This window comes from Ictidomys tridecemlineatus, chromosome 2, assembly GCF_052094955.1.
Source record: "Ictidomys tridecemlineatus isolate mIctTri1 chromosome 2, mIctTri1.hap1, whole genome shotgun sequence".
Taxonomy (NCBI): domain Eukaryota; kingdom Metazoa; phylum Chordata; class Mammalia; order Rodentia; family Sciuridae; genus Ictidomys; species Ictidomys tridecemlineatus.
The window spans coordinates 224,993,816-225,012,634 of NC_135478.1; the positions used below are offsets into that span (position 1 = coordinate 224,993,816).

The window sequence follows — 18,819 nt, forward strand, 5'->3', positions numbered from 1 at the left end:
AAAAAAAAAAAAAAAGCAGAGGTTTGGCGAGAAATTTTGTGTTTGTTGGGCTCCAACATGGTCAAAGTCCAGGACTGGACATTTGGAACAGGTGCCTGCTCTAAGGTGAAGACATGGTACCAGGTACAGCTTTATAAAACACAAATTGTCATATCTATAAGAACAACGTCATCCTTTGGAGATGTACAGACAAAGTGTAATCCTCAAGCTCTGACACATATGCATTCTATCAAAGTACATAATCATCATCAAAGAACTAGCAAGGAAACTATACTACAAACCCATATGGAAATACATTGAAAAATTCACATCAGCCTGATATCCAACAATACTAGGGCAAAAAAAAGTTGGCCATAAAAAGCCCCACACTTAATAGAGGAAGAGAAATCCATCTCAACATATGCATGGAACCTAACACAGAAACATGAAATATGAAATTAAAAAAGTAAAAAGGTTACACATGACAGCAGAATGCATTTTATTCATAGTACACATATAGAACACAATTTTGATGTTCTCTGGTTTTACACAAAGTAGAGTCACAAATAAATTTTTTTAAAAGATAAGAAGGTAACATGTTGCCTCCAAGTGTTCATAATTCACCAAAAACTGACTCCAAAGATACTGAAGTGGTTGAAATATGAGATACAAAATTCAAAAGAAGGTCAAAAATGATAAATGAATTCCAAGAGAACACAAAAAGTCCACTGAATGAATTAGAAATTCAGTACAGTTTGGTTTTGAAAAACCAAACAGATCTTGGAAATGAAAGACAACAAATCTAGTAAACTTTTTATTTGGAAGTCTCTGTAGAGACTTCTGAGTAGAATCTCAGAACTGGAAGACAAAGTGGACAGCCTTGAACATTCAGACCATATTAAACAAAGGAAGTAAATAGCCATAACCAATACATGAGACTGATATGGAGTTTCAGGTACAGGAGGCATTGAGAACCTCAAATAGACAAGATCAGAAATTAATCTCTGCATGACAAATGATAATAAATATTACTAACATGCAGAACAATGACAGAATGTTTAAATCCTCAAGAGAAAAATGTCAGGTTACACTTAGAGATAAGCCCATCAGAATTATTTCTGATTTCTTGGTACCAACTCTAAAACCCAGGAGGGCTTGGAATGATGTGTTGCAAACACTGAAAGAAAATAACTGTCCACCAAGATTGCTAGAACCAACAAAGCTATCCTTTAGAATCAAGAGGAAATTAAAACATTCCAAGATAAGCAGAAACTATAAGAATTCATAACCACTAAGTTGGCACTATGGAAAATATTTGATAAAATACTACATAGAGAAGAAATCATAAACAAACCTCAGAGCTTGCAAATGGTCAAGTCTCATTTGTTAATCAAAATGCACCAAACTCTGTATCACAAAGTATGTATTCTCTCATATGTGATAGATACAGAGGGAAAAGGAAAAGAAAGTTGGGGGGATGTCAAGAAAATTGAAGGAAGATCAGTTGAGTACAGGAAAGCTACCAGGGGAGGAAGAGGAGGATGGAATGGGGAAATACTGGAGAATGATATTGGTCAAATTATATTGTTATATTTTGTGCATGTATGAATATTTAACATCCAATGCTACCATTATGTACAATATAATCGCACAAATCAAATATATGGTAGGAAAGACAGACTGTGGCTTTGGGAAACAGTATGGATCTTGAGCATATTTGGAAAACTCAGATCGATTGGATGAGTCCCTGGAACCTTGGGTAGAGGTGAGTATGGTTTGCATGTTACTCTGATCCAGAAGGCCAACTGTGGCAGAGGACTCTCTTGGCCCAGCTATTCCCATATCTAGCCCTTTTCTAAGAATTGTTTCAGATCTTGCATTAGAGATGGACCCTGAACTTTGGGTATTGGGTAGTCACATGTCATGCCTAGTAGTGCCTGTTCAGCTGCTGAGCTGGTGGTGTGGGACCAATCTGGGTTCCTGACCTCTCTGGAAACATGTCTCCCTTCCATCTAGGACTGCAACATGCACGAGAAGAGAGCAGAGTGGAGATGCAAGATGAACCCTTAAGGGCAGCAATATGCAGGGTGGTGTGAGGAAGTGGGGAGTCCTAATGGAGGGGAATAGTGAAGAAAAACACAGGAGAGAAGGAAACAGCAAGGTTCCAGGTGTGAACAGAGATTCTGCAAACTGTTTCCCCCCACAGGTGCTGAGGAGCAGGAGGAGGCTGCAGGGTGCTAGGAAGGAAGACTTCTAGAAGTGCTGGGACAGGTCTCTGGGGAAGGACAGGGCCAGCTCAGGGTGAGAATGAGGTCTGTTTGAGTGAGGTCAGTCACCACCCTCTAGTTCACTAGAAAAAAGAGATATGAGATCCTGTGATCCAGTGTTAACCAGGGAGGTCTGGATAGGGACAAGTGGATAACTCAGGGCAAAGCAAATGCCTGCATAGTAGGCAGCGCTGGTTCTCGATGCTGTCACCTGCTGACCACTCTGTTCATAGGGAACACAGGTTTGCAGCTGCTGTCCTTTTCATGCTCAAGTGACTGTGGATCTCTGGACTCCCACTTCTTCACCTCTCAGAGGAATAGATCCTCTCTTTAGGCCTCCTGTGTGAGCCTTGAAGATTGTGAAAGAGGGGAGAGGGGAGGAAGAGGAGAGCAGAGGGCAGTTCATCCCCTGCCCAGTGCGTTTGGAGAACAGAAGCCTTCATCATCAATATGCGTTCCACTGTGACTCAGTCTCTAATCAGATGTGTTTTCTTGGTGGAGGGATGATTAATTAATGTCAGTTTTTCACTTTTATAGTATCCTAGAACACTAACAGGCTTTGGTTTTCAGGTGTCCCCCTAAATCTCCAGTTTTAAATCAGAAAATGTCCAGACATGAAATTATTTGACTCTGAGTGGTGTAACACAATCAGTGGTTTAATCCATTTGATGGATTAATTATTTGAATGAACAGACTAGTAACTCTAGGCATTGTGGAGTAGTAAAGGATGTGGTGATTTGTACAAACGTGCCCTGGGTTTTGTACTTTGTCCCTGGTGTCTCACTTGCAGTCTCTGCTTTCTGGCTGCACAAGCCAGCATCTTTCCTGCACCACCAACTGCCCCCATGATGTTCTGACTCCACTAAGGCCCAGAACACTTCAGTCTTATGATCACAGATTGCACCTCTGAAACTGGGAGCCTTATCTTCCTATAAGGTATTCTTGTCAGGTATTTTGGACACAGTGATGAAGAGTGAAATAACATAGGTGCAGATTAAATGAGTACCTCCAAATTGTCAGAGAGTCAGAATCCCACATGGATCTGCTAGAGGCACACGTGATCCCTCCATCCCCTTCTCAGAGGGTTGGGTTAGTGGTTGTCAGGAAGGAATCAAGAATGTTTGCTCCTGTCCATCCCAGGCCCCACCCTCACCTCCAGAGCATCTGCTGAGCAGCCCGCTGTATGGTCTGGCTCTTCTAGTTCAGTGAGAAGGAGGTTTCTGTTGCAGACATCCCTCATTTTTATGCCCTATGCTCAGCCAGGTTTTAGGGAGGAGGAACATACTGGTTACACCTGCCTAGTCAGGGCATGGCCTAGCAGGAAGGAAGCTCATGAAGGCAGACACTAGCAAGTGCACCTCTCCAGGTGGAGAATCCAGGGTGTGGCCATCCAGGTTTCAGGTGCTTATTTCATATCCATAGCAGCAGGGGGTATAGCTCAGGGGTAGAGCATTTGACTGCAGATCAAGAGGTCCCTAGTTCAAATCCAGGTGCCTCCTTGTTTATGTACTATTTTGGTAGCTCCCATAACCAGTACTTCTTAGGTGGGCTCTGAGTGACATTGGGAGATCTCCATTGGGGTTGATAGAAACCACTTTCAATCCTGCTTTTCAAAGCTGCATAACATGGGTCTGCAATGACATGCCTTTTATGTATAGGGCCTCCATTCTCAATCCTACTACCCTACTATCATCATCCAAGACCCCCAAGGCCACCTTGACTTGGAGTTCCCCTCCTCATTAGTACAGTGCACACACAGTAGGTCTCAGAAGCCACCTGGAGCGCCCATCTCACCTCCCTGTGCTTCTGCTTCTCTTCCACCTGCACATTCCACCTTCATCCCTTGTTTTCAGTCAAGGACAAATGGCACTTGGTTTGGCCCAAAGCTGGCCACTGTGTGATGAGATGTGTTTCTGCATTCCCAGGTCCCTAATTCTCAGGTTTAGGTTGGGGGACGGGAGCAAGACTGCTAATAAGGACATCACCATCAGGAGGTGAAACCTGAAGGAGGCTGCAGATGTCAGGAGGGTTACTCAGTTACAGTCAGTGCTCACTGAATTTCACTAATTTTGCCTCTGATTTCAACTATTCTTGGCTCCTACTGGTTTTTGGTGTGGGTTTGTTCTTATTTTTCTAAGGCCTTGAGATGTTATGTTAGGTTAGTTATTTGGTACCAATCTATTCTTTTAATATATAAGCACAATGCCATGGATTTTCCTCTTAGAACTGTCTTCAGACTGTCCCAAATATTTTGATATCAGTATTCTCACTTCCTTCTAAATATTTTTAATTTTCCTCTGATTTCTTCTGTGATCCTTTCATCATTCAAAGTTTAAGAATTCAAAGATATTAAAAATACAAAGATTATGTTTTTGACCAAAATAAAATTTAACTAGAAATAAATAACTTCAAATAACTAGAAAATCCTACAAGATTTAGAAATTCTCTAGTGTATTCAGAAACAAAAAGTTTTACTTCTAAACAAACTATGTGTAAAGAAAAAATTTATAATATGGATTAGAAAATATTATACTAATGATTATGACAAAAATACTAGATGTTGAAACTTGGCAGTTGCAGCAATAGCTGTACCTGGAGGGCAACAAATAGTCTTAATCCACCTATAATAATGTAAATGGAAAAGTGAAGAATAATTAAACATGGATTTAAAAAAACATTTAAATACAACGGTAAAAATAAATTCAAAAAAGAATAAGGAAGCTGGTAGAAGAGATTAATTAATGAAATCATCAATTAATGCAGTAGAAAATGAATAGGATCCATAAAGCTGAAGTTATTCTTTGAAATAAATAACAAAAATGATAATTCAGACAACATTAAGTATGAAGGAAAACACTGATAGTCAACATCAAAAAAGGAAAAGTTTACATGATTATATTCTCTATAGAATTAAAAATATTATAAAGAGATTATGAGCCAATTTTGCCAATAAAACCTAATACAAGTTGGCGTAGAACATTTTTTAGAAAAATACAATATGCATGAGGAGAGAGAAATACTTTGATTGATGGTCCTAATTTTCTCTCCCTTCTCACTAATCCACTTTGGTTAGTTTAGGAGGACTGATCTGGCTGAATAGAAAATACAATACTTGATCTGATCCAGGTCCTAGTACATGCACTTCCTGAGCAGTTGATGGCAAAGCTCCACACTCTCCCAACTATCAATAATATGCCAAATATATGCCCAGAAAGCTTCCACTGTTATGTGGTCCCTCCCACATCCCTGTAAGAGCAGGACATGGTAGGTATCTCCTGCCAGATTTGCTAGGGTGTGTCCAACTGAGTCAAGCCCAAGAACATGTTTTCTTGAAATATAGGGAGATCCATGAGATTATAGATCTCATAATGCATTGTTCACAACTAATCCTTAATAAATATTATTTACATTTATAATGTAAATATAAGTAGAGCAATTGGAACACTGGAGGCACATTATAGGTTGACTGGGGCCCAGAGAAAAGAAACTTCATCCTGCATCTTGAAAGCTGAGATCTTGAGCAGTACCCAGGATCCCCCAAGACATCTTCCCTCATCTCTTTGATCTTTGTCTTCATCCTCTGGCATAGTTTTATGAAAATCAATAAAGAAGAAATAGAAATTATAAATAATTCTATAACTCTTGAAAAAGTTAAGTTCTTGAAAATTTTTTGTCATTAAAATTTTTTTAAAAAAATCCTCCGCACATGTAGTTTCAACATTTGTTTGACTAAACATTTCAGAAAGAAATGATGCAAGTCTTAGGCAAACACTTCTGAAAATAAAAACTAAATAAAATGGTACCTTCCCAACAGATTTTATATAGCTAGTTAAACATGCTATGAAAAATACCAAAGATTGTGTAAGAACAGAAAACAACAGACCAACCTTGCATATTAACTATGATATTAAAAACAATTTATAGACTTCGGCTGTGGCTCTCAACAGCTAATCCTGGCTCAAACCTCAGGGGATCAAGAGTTTCTAGCCTTAAAGATGAGTGTACATGTCTTTCTATTGGTTACCCCATATTTTTGCCAGATATTAGTTTGAAGGAAGTAGGATGGCTGTTAGAAATTGCTATTGTTACCAAATGTAATGAGGAGGGTTGAGGAGGCAGGGGCAAAGAAGGGGATAGCAATAGAAAATAAAGCTCAGCGCTGAAGCAGCTGTCTCTGAAGGGCACAAATCAGACCGCACCATGCCTCCTAATAAAGAGGCCAGCAGTGTTACTAGCTCACCAGCAGGGCTCATCTGCCTTCCTTCAATTTCTGAGGAGCTACAGCCTGTGTGGACCCAAGCAGCCCAGACCAGTGAGCTAGACAGCAATGAACACCTGCTACAAACCTTCATCTACTTTCCCTATCCCAGCCTAGCAGACATGGCCCTTCTCTGACTACGTTATGGGCTACAGATGGAGAAAGTCAGGACTTGGTTCATGGCCCAGCGCCTCCGCTGTGGCATTAGCTGGTCATCTGAAGAAACAGAAGAGACTCGAGCTCGAGTGGTTTACCATCGGGACCAACTCCACTTCAAATCCCTTCTCTCTTTTACTCATCATGCAGGGCGGCCACCAGAGGAGGTGCCACCTTCTCCAGTGCCACCTCCAGAACAAGTTGGTCTTGGAATAGGCCCTCTGACTTTTAGAGAGCCTCCCCCCAGATAAAAGGATTGCAGGTAGAACCTGAGGAGTTCTGTCATATGTCAGCACTGTCACTGAGTCACTGGAAAGCAAAGGAGTCCCTTTTGACACCTGGCAGTGGAACATTCTCCCAATCAGATTTTTGGCAGTATCTTCAAAGCAGTGGCCTCTCTAAGAAACTGGCAGGCAGTGGTCCTGGCTACTCACATGGTGTAGGTACTTCTTCCTGGAACCACTCCATAGCTGTCCACCAGTCACGTGCTCTGGATAAGCCCCCATCAATCTCATTACTTGCCAGTAGTTGTAAGGAGGAGTCAGCACCTAGTCTGACTCCTTCTTCCTCCTCTACCTCCTCTTCTTTCTGGGTACTGGCTAATGGAGCTACTGCCACCTCTAAATCCCTCCAGTCACTAGGCTGTATCCCACAGTCACTCTCACCCAAGGAACAGGCACTACCCCCACATCTGGAGCCAGCCTGGCCTCAAGGGCTACGGCATAACTCAGTACCAGGTAGGGTTGGCTCCACAGACTACCTCTCCCCAGATATGCAACACCAGTGAAAGACTAAGCGTAAAACCAAAGAGCAGCTGGCTATTCTCAAATCTTTTTTTCTACAGTGCCAATGGGCACGGCGTGAGGATTACCATAAATTGGAACAGATCACTGGTTTACCTCGGCCTGAGATCATTCAGTGGTTTGGTGACACACGCTATGCTTTGAAGCATGGGCAACTAAAATGGTTTCGGGACAATGCAGTACCTAGTGCCCCTAGTTTTCAAGACCCAGCAATTCCTACACCACCGTCAACCCGATCTTTGAAAGAATGGGCTGAGACATCACCTCTACCAATTCCTCCGCTCCCACTGGATATACAACCTTTGGAGAAGTATTGGGCAGCCCACCAACAGCTACGGGAAATTGATGTCCCTCAGCTGAGTCAGGCGTCAAGACTTAGCACCCAGCAGGTACTGGATTGGTTTGACTCTCGATTACCTGAGCCAGCTGAGGTGGTAGTTTGTCTAGATGAAGAAGAAGAAGAGGAAGAAGAGGAACTTCGGGAAGATGAGGAGGAAGAAGAGGAGGAAGATGATGATGAGGAGGATTATGTGATCATACAGGACTTGATCGAGGGAGGGATTTTGGGAAGGAAAAGATCTGTTACTAAAAGATGAACCAAATTTTAGTAACTTTAAACAAAGAAACTACATTTTTTAAAATTACCTTGTGGCAAAGAATTTAAAAGCTTTTGTATTCTTCAGGGTGGGTGATAGGGTTGTAGTAAGTTGAGGGTGGACCAGGGAGGATGATCATAGTACACAAAATCAGGGATTGGATCAGCAAATAATCCAGTATTCTAGCCACATGTAGAGGAGGCCAAGAACCTGGGCCAGGAAATGTCTCCTGTTCTTTGTAGGCTATTCTTTTCCCTTAGTGTACTACAGAAAACAGACCTCAGCTACACATATATAGGAGGCCTGGAAAGAAGGGGTAAAGAATTCTGATTTAATTAATAATTCTAATGAATCACCAATCCCACCATTTTCCCTGGAATATAAGGCTGCCTTGTACTGTTTCCTTCCTCTCTGAGCACAAATTCTGTGTAATGCAGCTAAGATTCTCAATAGGTACCAGGCCTTGTCAGAAGTACTCTCTCTTCTTATATCAATTTGATGCTCTGTGTTTTACCTGCTTCATCACCGAATCACTGGTGGTAAAAATGTTCTCATTTTTGATACTGGGACAACTTTGTCTTCTACCTTTTTATCTTTACAAAATCCCCTCTCTGTTAACTATTTATCTCAGGGTAAATCTTTCCCACAGAGTTTGTAAAAAAGTTTTAATAATAGGTAGTGAATATTTAGTCTGGATATTTATTGGAGGTGAGAATTAAGAGGAGATATCCTTTTAAAAAGTAGAATTACATTATACAGTGATGGAGAAGAGGGGATGATTTCTCCTGTTCAAAGGAAGGATGGTAGGAAGTTCCAGGTTTGGTTTTACAAACTTGACACAAGCTCCTGTCTAGTTTGACAAAGACTGATTTTTCTTCTTCTTTCTAAACCCCACCCCAATCTCCTTGGTGCAATTTGCATCCAAAGAGAATTTTCCCTCTCTTAACTGAATTAATTGTTGATGTTTTGGAATGATTTTCTTCAGTTGGGATCATATACAAAGCAAAAAGATACCAATGGGTTAACTATCTAAAAATAAGAGTGGAAGCCCAAAATTGCTAGAATAATAATAAAAAGGCCAAAAATAAAAAAAATTAAAAGAAATGAAAACAATTTATATTGGCTGGAGTTGTGACTCAGCAGCAGAGTGCTTGCCTAGCACGTGCAGGGCACTGGGTTCGATCCTCAGCACCACATAAAAATAAAATAAAGGTAATGTGTCCAACTACAACTAAAATGAAATACTTTTTAAAAATTTATAAATGTTTTAATAAATAAAATTTATTGTTATATTAAAAAATGACATGTAATAAGCAAATTAATTTTAATCCACAAATGCAAGGTTGGCTTATCATTAGAAAGCTCTACTAATGCAATCTGGAACATACTATTTATAGCAAATGCTTTGACCCTCTATGGATCAGCTTTCATCATCTCTGTGCTGACAGGCCCAAGTGCCAACTGTCCCCACCTTGACTTACTCTGACAGCTTGTTAAGGCTGCCAGAACAGGCAAAACCCCAAAGTTCCAGGGAAGTAGAACCCCATCCCCAGGAGCAGCCCTCAGCCACTATTGCTGCAGTGGGTGGATAAATTCCTCATCCTTGTCCATTGGGGAAGTTGATCTGAGGCAGGGCACACACTTTCAGAGATTCCAAGTGGCACAATGCTCCAGTTGCCTGTGATGCCAACTTTCCTGTGTCCAGCTATTTTTCCTTCCTTCCTTTCTCTGACTGACATACCCACTCTACTGGGGATTCCTGGGTTTATCCCCCCAATACACTACTTGGCATCAAATTTACTTCTAGAGAAATCCAAACTGAGACCCCAGATTAAAGGAGAAAAATCCTCTGCTTGTTAAAAGACATGAAGGTAAACATTCATCAGGTTCAGTACACATTTATGAGTTTTAGAAAGTTTTTAGCCAACTAGGGAAAGCAGTCCGACTCTATAACATGTGACCAGGAATCTACCAAAAACATGAAATGAAATACTATCCATTGGTGGGATGTTGAAAGCTTTTCCTGAAAACTGGGAACCAGACAAAAATGTTTATTGTCACCACTGCTCTTCTTAATGAGCTTAATGAGCTTCTTAATCAGTTAGGGCTCAAAAACCATAAAGTAAAATGTGCAGTTATAAGGAGAATGAAACCTCCTTAATTTGCAAATGATGCAATTGATCATGGGAGCACAAAAGGGTCTCTAAGCACATTTTAGATTTATTAGCTGGTCTAGCAATATGGCTGGATTCAAAGTTGAAAGTAATTGCATTTCAATGTAATGGCCACAAATTTTAGAAAATGAAACGTTCTATTTGACGAACATAAAAATATCAAATTCCTAGGAATAAATCAAATCAAAGATGTGGAAATGATCTGTACAACCATGGAGCATCGTGAGGAGAAATGGAAGAACAAAAACAGGGAAAAGATGGACAGTTTAGGGATTGAATACCTCAACATGACAAACATGTCAATTTCCCCGCATTTTATCTAGAATGTCAAAGCAATCTAATCAAAATACCAAGAGAGAAATTCAACATGCAGGGTGTGAAGATGGAATGGAATTGCAGTAGCCCATATTGCCAGACAAGAGGAAGGAGCTGGAGGATTTGCTCTGCCAGATCTCCAAACTGACTGGAGCCCGGGAAGCAAGGGTTCCCTTGGTTGGTGCAAGCACAGGCAGAGCCCAACAGGTGAGAGCAGATCCTTGGGAGAGCCCCTCACAGACTTGGCTGATGGCCACCATGACCTGCAGAGCAGGGAGGAAAGGCCAGCTGTCCAGCAGATGGTGTGGAACTCTGGGGTGGCCATCAGGAAAGAGAGGTGCCTCTGCCTCATTGCACACTCGAAAATCAGGTCCCAGTGTGTCTCGAACCTCAGAGTGACAGGCAAAACAACAAGTCCGGGAGACAGGAAAACATAAGGACAGGCCCATGAAAGTGGACACAAGAAGCACAGCAGCCACAGAAACAGATGGATAAGGATGACAGAATGAAAACGAACTCTAGGTCATTACTAAACACCACTGGAAAAGTAAGTTCTGGATGCACAGTAGGGTGAAGGCAGAGAATGACAGTGAGGTGGCTATTTCAAAAGAATGAGAAGAAAGGTTTTGAATGCTTTCACCACAAAGAAATGAAAAATGCTTAAGGAGACGAGTGTTTAACCTGATTTTAACATCAAATAATGTTCAAATGCATCAAATCACCACAATACATGTGCCGTGTATATGTACAGATCTCATGTGTCACAAAATGGACATGAGTTAAAGAGCTAAGAGGCAACACATGGGGCGGGAGAGTCTGCATGTATTACTGAAGAAGGGTTCATGGATGAAATATATGAAGAACTTGCACAGAGCAAATAAAGAGTGTAGACAACACACTAGATAAGTGAGTAGAGACGTGTCCCAAAACTGAGTGTGCATCAGACCACAGTGTGAAACAGTGTTCGGACCTCACTGCATTCATGGAGACAAATTAAACCACAGTGAGATGGCCCTACATCTCAGCAGGATGGTTACCATGGTGGACACTGAGGATTCCACGTGTTGGTGAGGATGTGTGACCGCACCCACACTCACCTGCTGGTGCAGTGGAATCTGGTGTGACAACTCAGACCCCCATCTGGCATAGTCGATACTGAAAACATGAATTCCTAGGATGGAGCAGTTCTGTTCCTAGATATAGACCCCAGAGAGTATCCATGCACATGCAGGAACATCCAGCAGCATTGCCCTCAGGAGCCCACCCTGGATACACATGGAATGTCTGTCGTCAGTGGGACAGACAGACAAATCATGCTGCAGTCAGCCATGGAACACAGAGCAGGAATGGAAAACAACAAATGATTGCGACAGTGGACAGATGTGGATGGATCTTATTGACATGAGGATGGGTGAAGGGGGCCAGACTCAGAGTATCTCCTGTCTGATTCCAAGTAGATGCAGCTGCACAGCAGGCCAACTCATCCAAGCTGATGTTCTTTACAGGAGGCAATAACACGGAGGGAGTCCACAGGAGCCTCTGAGTGCTAGAGACTAACTATGCCTTGACTCAGGTGGTTACACGTGTGCATGCATCAACCTCCATCAACCTCTTCATGATAACTCACATACTTTAGTGAATATGCTATACCTCCTTAAAATAAATAAAAAGGAAACATGTCAATTACATTTTCATTTCTTGAACATCTCATTTGATTCATTCAAAATACCTATTTGTTCATTTTGGTAATCTTTGCTCCTCAGTTCAGCTTCTAATTCTCTCTTATGAAAGATACTCTGATTTATTCAAATAGTTTTATATGTGATGTCTTGCAGGTTGATTTCCATTGTTTATTCTTTCTCTTTACTTGAATGGAGCTGGTTCCTTGGGAGCCTATGTGCTCAGCAAACAATATGAAATACTTAGTACGTGCCAGTCTTTCATATGAATTAAATCAGTCTATAAACAACCCAACAAAGTGTACACTCTTTTTTTTTTTACACAAATGGATCATAACTTTTCACTTCTTTTATTGTATATGATGCAGAGTAACAATTCATGCAATCATACATGTACATAGGGTAATAATTCTCATCCCATCATCTTTTCCTTCCCTACCACTCCTCCTCTATGCTCACTCTTCTCTGCCCAACACAAAGTTCCTCCGTTCTTCCCTTGCCCCACCCCATTACGGATCAGCATTGGACAAGAGAAAACATTTGGTCTTGATAGCATGATATACTCAAACTCTATCCACTTACCTTCAAATGCCATAATTTTATTAACCTTTAAGGCTCAGTAATATTCCATTGAGTGTATGTATATACCACAATTTCTTTGTCCATTCATCTATTGAGAGGCACCTAAGTTGGTCCCACAGTTTAGCTATTGTGAATTGAGCTGCTATAACAATGATGTGGCTTTGTCACTGTAATATGCTGATTTTAAGACCTTTAGGTAGAGACTGGGGAGTGGGATAGCTGGGTCAAATGGTGGTTCCATTGCAAGTTTTCTGAGGAATCTCCATACTGTTTTCCAGAGTGGTTGTACCAATTTGCAGTCTCACCAGCATTGAAAGAGTGTAACTTTTCCCCCACATCCTCGCCAACACTTATTGTTGCTTGTATTCTGGATAACTGCTATTCTGGAGTAAGATGAAATCTTAGAGTAGTTTTGATTTGCATTTCTCTAACTACTAGAGATGTTGAACATTTTCATATATTTGTTGACTTATTGTATATGTTCTTCTGTGAAGTATCTACTCAAATCCTTATACATTTATTGATTGGATTATTTTTTTTTGTTTGTTGTTGTCCTCGTTGCTTTTGGTGTTAAGATTTTTGAATTCTTTATATACCCTGAAGATTAGTGCTCAATCTGATGTGGCTGTGGTAAAGATTTCCTCCCATTTTGTTGGCTCTCTCTTCATGTTATTGATAGTTTCCTTTGTTATTATCCCCATTTTGCAGGATTACAGATGACGAACAAGGGAGAAGTGTCCAGCTCCTGAAATTAAAACCCAGGCCGTCAGACTTCAGAGTCAAAGCTGCAGGCATCTGTGTCACCCTGCTCCTGCCAAGCTGCTGAGAGCATGTCCTGCTCCTTGAGCTCTCTTGGTGTTGGTTCTTCAATATTCAGATTCCTAAATCTACTCCACATCTGCATCATTCTCTGTGTATATTAACTGGAGGAGAAGTTGGAAGGGTTATCATTTGTTGTAGATTTTAATTTTTTAGAAAGTGCCCTGAACTGAGCATTGGGAGGAGGGTCAGTCCCAAATGTGAGGAGGTGTGTATGAGCAGACACCTGTATCACTGGAGTGTGCTCTGGTAGGTCTCACCATGAAGGCACAGTATTTGACTGTGAGGGCCACTCTAGCATCTAGTGCTTCTCCAGGCTGCTACCTGCACAGGGTCCCAAAGCTGGGAAGACACAGGCTGAACACTTTTGTGGAGGGAAGGCTGTCTGTTTTAGGCAGCAGGTGATGAGTTTCCTGTGACCCAGGCCTGGCAGCTGCCAAGAGCTCCCATCCTGAGGTATTGACTCACAGGTTGTCTGTAGTGGCTGTAGGACTCAAAGACATAATGAAGCCCCATATAAGCAGCAGGGGGTATAGCTCAGGGGTAGAGCATTTGACTGCAGATCAAGAGGTCCCTGGTTCAAATCCAGGTGCCCCCTACATACGCTTGATTTTGGCCTTCCCTTATAAAGGAACTAAACTTTGCATTAATCCATCTGATGGATGAACCATTTGCATGGACTAACTGGGTGGTAATTGGAGGCAGCTGTCGTATACCTGGAGGAAGTAGCCACTGGGATATCACTGGGGTTTAAATTTAGTTCCTAGTGGCTCAATTCCTATCTCTGTTTCCTGCCTCCTGATAAACCCAGCCTAATTCCCTCTTAAGATCAGGAGTCATCTTGTCACAAGTGATAAAATATTCATTTCTGTTATCTGCAAAGTATTAGGATTTCAATTTGACCTGGCCATATTTTGATGTTTTAAACTTACTTGGAATGCCTGCCCATGCCTTGAACTCACCTATTTCTGGATTTTTCTAACCAGATATCAACCCTCTCTGAAACCTTAGTGGCCCCTCATAAATACTGGCTTTCCCTGGCCAGATAACAACCCTCTCTGAAATCCTAATGGTGCCTCAAAAATTCTGATGTTGGGATCTAAATTTACTCCCTAAATACTGAACCATTTAGACCATTAACCTACTACCTGCCTTTGTTTGATGCTTGTCAAAATTCTGTTGTCTGTAAGTTCTCAGGACACGCCTCCCTTTTTGAAACTTTCTGTGCTATAAAGCTGAGCTCCTAGAGAGCTGGAGTACTCTCTTGTATTCCCATGGGTTTTGGGAGAGACATTCCTGTATGGCCAGAATTACAAGCTTGCTTTTATTTGATTTAAAAATAGAGTCAGTGGTCTTTTATTTGCATTGTGGTTTAACACTACCATGAACTGAATAGATTTCCTTTGCCACGCTCTTTGTCCATGATATTCAGCCTCATCTTTGGTCCAAAATACTGGAGTAAGATAACCAAGAACTGACCCTCTGAATTCATGAGTCCAAATTCAACATTTATTCCTTAAATGGGGTTCTTGTGAGGTATTATGTTCACCATTATGATTTAGATATGAGGTTCCCCCAAAAGTTAATGTGTGAGAAAACGAAAGAAGGTTTAAGGTGAAATGATTGGGTTATGAGAGCATTAACATTATCAGTGCCTTGATCCCCTGATAGGGTTTAACCAGTTGGTAACTGAAGTAGGTAGTGTGAGGCTAAAGGAGGTCGGTGACTGAGGACTTGCCTTTGGGGTATATATTTTGTCTGTGGTGAGGGAATCTCTCTCTGCTTCCTGGAGTGATGTCCTGACCTGCTTTATTCTACGACAGCATCTTCTATGACGTTCTGCCTCACCTGGAGACCTGCAGAATGGAGCTGACTGGGGTGGATGAACCTTTGAAAACAAGAGAGCCACAGAAAATTTGTCTTGTCAGGTGTTTTGGTCACAGTATGAGAAACTGACTAAAAGAGTCACAGTAGTTAGAAGCTGACTAACACGGGCACAGATCAAAGCAATAGCTCAAACCGGTCTCTGAGTCAGATCATGCAGGGAGCTGCTAGAAGCACATAGGATCCCTAGGTCCTTTCCCAGAGTGTGGAGGTCTCAGGGAGAAACCAAGTTTTGCTCTTGCCCATCCCAAACCTCAACCCCACGTATGAATTAGAATCACCTGAACAGTCCCAGACCTCAGCCCCACGTATGAATTAGAATCAACTGAACAGTCTATCAAAGTGCCATTTCCCAGTGCCACCCTCACCTAGAAAAGGTCTGCTGAGCAGCCAGCTGTTGTACTCTGGCTCCTCTAGTTCAGTGTGAAAGAGGTTCCTGCTGCAGACAGCCACCATTTCTAGGCCCCCACTCAGCCAATTCTAAGGAGGAGGAAGGTGCTGGTTACACCTACAGGTGTATAGACAGGAAGGGGTGTGGCCTAGCAGGAAGTTAGTGTATGATGGCAGAACACTAGCAAGTGCACATCTCCAGGTGGGGACTCCTGGGTGTGGCCATGCAGTTTTAAGGTGCTTATTACACACACAAGGCAACAGGGGGTATAGCTCAGGGGTAGAGCATTTGACTGCAGATCAAGAGGTCCCTGGTTCAAATCCAGGTGCCCCCTACTCATGCTTACTTTTGACATCCTCTCCTACATAGATGCCTCAATTTCCTCTTCTTCTTCAGTACACACCAGGTAAACATTCTCTTTACCACAAGCAGCCAATGCTGAGGCTCTACTGTGGTTATTCTTAACCCCAAGTATGAATTAGAATCACCTGAACAGTCTATCACAGTGCCATTTCTCAGGCCCCACTCTAAATCCACTTTAGCACAATATTTTACAGGGAGAGGTTTGTCTCTTGTCTTCTTTTGCTGTTCCATGGGCAGTGTTGTGATCTTAAAGTGGGAGATGCCAACTGGGACCTTGAAGGCAAGTACTAGAATAACTAGTATGGCACTTGTTCCTATGCTATGCTATGCCAAACCTGGACCACCTAGTTGTATTTTTATGTGGGAGAAAAGAAAACTTCTGGTTTAATTGCTCATTAGTGTCTTGTATTGATTTTTGGCCATTTGTGTGTTCAGATGCACAGTCAAGTCTTATTCTACACAAACCCCCACCCAACCCTCACTCATGGCTGTTCCCTGTCAAGGTCTTAGAACCTGCAGGTTCTTGCTCACACCTCTCCTCATTTCTACCTCATCTTCCTGCTCTTACTGAACCTATTCATTGTCCTTATGTTGGCCCTCTTCTCCTCCATCTCTCTCTGGGCCATGATCCTGGGGAACCCTGTGGCTCTCCTGTTTGTGTACCCATTGTGGACCCTAGAGTTGCCCCTCAGACATGACTCCAGCTCCTCTCAGGATTTGCCTGTGGCCTCTCTTTTTTCCTCACAGCTCCTTTCTTGTTCCATGAATGCAAATGCCGGTGGCTATTTCTACCTTTGCTCTGGAGTCTCCAGTTGTTGTTGGAGTAAAGAATGGAGCCAGACACATGCAAATCTGTGGCAGAGGGATCTCAATTATCACTCTCTTTTTATGGGAAAGGGTATGAATTATGTCATTATGTTCCTTTCTTTTCATTCTTTTAAAGAATTGGGGAGTATGTCTGTATTTGACTGCAGGTCCCTTGTTCAAATCCAGGAGCACCTTGCAGTATCACCTTCTACCTTCCTTATTTAGCAGTCTCCTTATTAGAAAGGTCTTTGGTCATCTTTCCCACTCTCCAGAGTCTGTCCTGGCTTCTCCAGTGTGCCTCCTCAGCATTTGGAGGAGGTATGGTCACTGTTATCCATGATTTATCACCTCTGTGTCTGTGGCTTGTGCTGACCTAAAGCTTGGAGATATTTCTGTGCCTCTCAACAGGCAAGAGCCCTCTCCAGTTCCTGGGCTTCTGTGTTCAGCCAAATGTTTTTCTGATTAATTCAACTTAGAATCATGAAAGTTTAGTGGGGCTGGGGAAATAATCCTTGCCAATGCTCATCCTATCATCCAATAATTCTAATTGGCAGGAAAAAGGTATTGGAATTTACACTTGTATTTTAAATGACTTTTAGGATACAATGCATATGAAGGTCTAATACTAGCAGGTACACATGTGATGGTGGTAAAATCCAGGGTGTGGCCAGGCAGCTTTAGAGTGCTTATTAGACACACATAAAGAGCAGGGGGTATAGCTCAGGGGTAGAGCATTTGACTGCAGATCAAGAGGTCCCTGGTTCAAATCCAGGTGCCCCCTCCTTTTGAACACAATGAAGAACTCAATGAAAATTAGTGTCCAAATGGTCTGAAATAGTAAACATCATGTTAAGTGAAAAAGCCAGACTCCGAAAAATCAAGAAATGTTTCCTTTCCTATGTGGAAGTTGGAGAAAATTAAGGGAAGAAAGAAGGTGCATAAGTATCAAATATCATAAGGATAAAGAGAATATCAGTGGAATAGAAGAAGGATACAGAGGGAGAGAGAATGGGAGGAAATAGAGCTTGAATTTAATAAAATTGTGCTATATGTATATATAATTGGTACACAGAGAATTTCACCTTTGTGTATATGTAGAAAGCATCAGTGAAAAATAAGTGAGTGAAAAGAAAATCAATAGAATATAGAAAGGAGAATAATGGAGAGTGGAGAAGAGGGCAAGAAGGGGGAATGGAACTGAAACCAAATTCCATATGTTTGATTTTGTCAAAATGAAACCAACTTTCATATAATTTTTATGCACTAATAAAAATAATAGAAAAAACTTTTCACAAAGGGGTAAAATTGACATTTGTGAAGAAAAATAAAGAACCTAAATTGCTATTTCTAGCAGCCATAAGAATTTCCAGAGACTTCCAGGCCATATTTGATTCTGCAAGACTGCTAAATTATGATGTAAATTTAATTCACAGCTTCCCAGGTGTGACAATTAGGCATCTGATCTGGAAAATTAGATCCCAAGAATTGTCATGGGAATTCATAGGATTTGTACAACCTGCAGGTTTTCTAATCAGAAGAGTGCCAACCTTCCCTGACAGCTGGAGGCCCTCCTGCTCTCCCGCTGAGCTGACCCTGTTCTACTTTGCTTCTCCTCTTATCTCAGCCCTACTGCCTCTGTCTTTTGGTCAATAACTTGAGAAAATTCCAGCATGCCAACTTCAGAGTCACACCTTGCAGGTGGAGGCTTCAATGCCAAAGTAATCACCAGACTATGCTTATTTGTAA

The 18,819-nt window shown here is 41.6% G+C and overlaps 4 non-coding genes and 1 pseudogene across 4 annotated transcripts; all 5 read left to right on the top strand.

Moving 5' to 3' along the window:
* Positions 1 to 3,673: 3,673 nt before the first annotated feature.
* Trnac-gca (transfer RNA cysteine (anticodon GCA)) lies at positions 3,674 to 3,745 on the top strand. The gene has a single exon. It is a non-coding gene; the product is annotated as a tRNA-Cys (tRNA).
* Positions 3,746 to 6,249: 2,504 nt separating this feature from the next.
* Positions 6,250 to 8,059, top strand: LOC101971805 (homeobox and leucine zipper protein Homez pseudogene; annotated as a pseudogene).
* Positions 8,060 to 14,154: 6,095 nt separating this feature from the next.
* Positions 14,155 to 14,226, top strand: Trnac-gca (transfer RNA cysteine (anticodon GCA)). Its single transcript has one exon. It is a non-coding gene; the product is annotated as a tRNA-Cys (tRNA).
* A 1,939-nt stretch (positions 14,227 to 16,165) lies between these two features.
* On the top strand, positions 16,166 to 16,237 carry Trnac-gca (transfer RNA cysteine (anticodon GCA)). Its single transcript has one exon. It is a non-coding gene; the product is annotated as a tRNA-Cys (tRNA).
* Positions 16,238 to 17,782: 1,545 nt separating this feature from the next.
* On the top strand, positions 17,783 to 17,854 carry Trnac-gca (transfer RNA cysteine (anticodon GCA)). The gene has a single exon. It is a non-coding gene; the product is annotated as a tRNA-Cys (tRNA).
* Positions 17,855 to 18,819: the final 965 nt, after the last annotated feature.